Raw genomic sequence first — 2,933 nt, 5'->3', positions numbered from 1 at the left:
CTCCAGCTTCGCGAGCTGCTCAGCTCTCAGCAACGCCCCGAACCATGGGGGCAGGGGGCAGCTGCGCCCCGGCCAGTGCCCCCCCTCCCTGGGGAGCTGTGGGGGTGGGCACAGTGGCGGCGAGGTCCCCTCCCTTGCCCCCCTGCTTCCTCGCTTGCCACACGGGCCCGGCTCGCCCCTGCCGAGTGGACGGTGGTCTCCTCGGGCATCTGCACAGCCCGCGGTTCTGGCCACGCCTCTGCCTCGTGGCTCTCGGCTGTTCCGAGGTCAGCGCCGTCGGGTCTGGGCGCTGTCCCTGGCCGGGTCTTGTGGCTTGGTGTCCGCGGGGCAGGTGGATGCTGTTCGACGATGCTAAGACATCGCCGTCGAGACCCCCAGGAATCCTTCCGCCGGTGCTGTGAGCCCCTGCACAGCGGGGGGACGAAGGGCCTGGGCGGGGACACTGCAGGGCGGTGTCCACATGTCCGCAGTGTGCGGGAGATCGAGGCTCCTGGCCGCAGTGCTAACAAGCCGCCCGGAGTGACGGGGCCCAGAGGGACATCACCTCGAGGACACTGTGCTGCCATCCTGAGGACCAGGCACCCGTCACCTGGAGGAGAGAGGGGAGCAGGGATGGCACGTGGCGCCCAGTCATCGCCTCCCCCCAGCCCAACGCGCCGCCGGGGCGCACGCTCGCGAACGGGCCCCACTGGAGCCGGCTCACGGTGGACGCGTGGCGCCGCGCTCCTTCGGGGTGTCGCCCTCAGCTTGCTTGGAACGGCGTTTTCATTTTAGAAGTTGCCTTCTCTCCTCTCGCCGCCCCCTCTGCCGTTTCTCCCCGTCATGCTGAGCACCCCCCGCCGTGATGCGGCGAATATCCAGGAGTCTCGTCCCAACATCGGGCAGAGAATAACGTAATTAAATTAAATTATTAGTTTCTCAAGCGGCGGTCTACAAATTGCTTTCTGTGTTTTGGACAAAGCTTTGTTTAAAACCCTTGCTCTGGCCCTCGGGGCAGACCGCGTGGCACACCCCAGCGCTGAGCACCCCCCTTCCCCGCAGGACCCCTGCAGCCAGGCGGGGCGTGGACCAGCTCCTCTGATGATCAGCTTTGGGAGCAAGAGACAATGGCTGTTCCAGGCCGAAATGCAGAACTGTGCAGGCCCCTGGTCTCTCTTTGCTGCCGCCGTGAGGCAAGGCCGCGCGCCCCATGCCGGGGGACACTCCGCCAGCCTCAGTCCCGAGTCTCCGCGGGGAGCAGCGCCTCAGCCAGGCCCACTGTGCAGGAAGAGTGGGCCAGGCGGAAACGGCCGTGGTGTTCAGCACCGAGCCGCAGGGGCCGGTGGTGGCTGCGAGGGCCCCGGCTCGCCCTGAGGGCCGCCCCGCAGTCAGAGGCGGACAGTCGGACGCCCCGTGGGTCTCTCCCACGTCGCCCTGGGGCCGGAGGCAGGCAGACCCTGCCCTGTGAGACGGGTATCTGAGTAGGACGGTTGTCTGAAGTGAGTCATTTCAGAGTCGTCTCGAAGGCACTCAATTTCCAAAGGCACTTTCCACCGAAGTCTCTCACGCATCACAGAACTTAACGTTTGCGGCTCCATCGTCTGTTGACCGAATGTGGATCTCTATACGCCAGGTTTCATTCAGGGGCAGCGTCCACTCATATCGCGGTTCCCCTGGGCGTCGTTTGAGTTCTTCTCCGCGTGCCGCCTTATTTCCAGTCCCGCCGCCTTATTTCCAGTCCCGCCACCTTATTTCCAGTCCCGCTTCCCCGTTGGGTGTCGCCAGAGCTCGCTTCTCCCTTCTGACGCTGCTGCTCCGTGCTCCTGTGCAAGGTGGCGTTTTATTTTACAGCGGCTTCCAACCTGCAGTCTTCACGACTGCACAGGACATCTGCGTCCCGTCTCTTCGTTGACAGACCTCGATTAAAGAGCGCCGAGGAGGGGGGCGGGTTCCTGGACCCGGGGTCGAGGTGGGCGGCTGACTTCCCGCACACACATCCGCATCGCCTCCTTTTCCCACATTCGTGGGGTCTGTCCAGCTAGGATGCGCAGCTGGAGTTCGAAGGGTAACTAAATGCATTAAAATAGGCAGAGGAGGGCGGGGCGCCCACTGGGCAGGAGCCCTGTCTCATCAGAACTATCGGGGCGAATACTCAGAGACTTCAGCTGCTCAGCTTCGAGAGTAACTCCAAGGTCCTGCTTGGAGTCTCCGGGCCTTCGCTCTGTAGTCATCCCGGCTCTCAGACTCGGGCTTGGCTGCGGTCAGTGGAGAAGCACCCGGGGCGTCCGGGGCCGTGCACGACCAGACGGGCCACGTGTGCGGCTGTGGTTCCCGCACGAGGCCACCCAGGCTGACCCGCCAGAACGGTCCCTGGCAGGCGGGCGATCGGAGCCTTCCGATAAGGAGAGGGGTTCCCCCGCCCCACCCCCGGGCACATGCTGGCTGCCCACCTGGCGGTGCCGCAGGCTCCAGTGAGCGCAGGCTCCTTCCGCATCTGCGCCCCAATCCCCGGCCGCCCCAGGGCTGCTGGGCCCAGCAGGGGGCTCGTGGGGCAAATGGAGAAGCCGAGCGTGACTGGACTGTCGCTTGGGCCCCGAGTTTACACTGATTTCTGTGGGAGGGACCACTTAGAAGCGATGTGAGTGTGTAATTTCTACCTCCAAACCATGCACTCGGTTGACAGTGACAGGGGCAGATGAGGGACCAAGGTGACCCTTCTTAGGGACAGCGGTGGCCCTTCTTAGAGAAGGGCGTGTGTGGGGTGTTGTTTGCACATGGCGTATGTGCGCACAGTGCACGTGTGCATCCACACCCTTGTGGAACCTTCTAGATGCAATACAGGCAAAGGAAGCCATTCAATTAGCTTACATTGTGTACCGTGAAATTAGAAGTTCGAACCTCAAACGAAACGTTGGGGGTGACCGTTTTTTGTTGCCAAGTGCTGGACGTTCCTT

This window comes from Pteropus vampyrus, unplaced genomic scaffold, assembly GCF_000151845.1.
Source record: "Pteropus vampyrus isolate Shadow unplaced genomic scaffold, Pvam_2.0 Scaffold364, whole genome shotgun sequence".
NCBI lineage: Eukaryota > Metazoa > Chordata > Mammalia > Chiroptera > Pteropodidae > Pteropus > Pteropus vampyrus.
The sequence above is the reverse complement of the archived record's forward strand: the minus strand, read 5'-3'. Positions refer to the sequence as shown.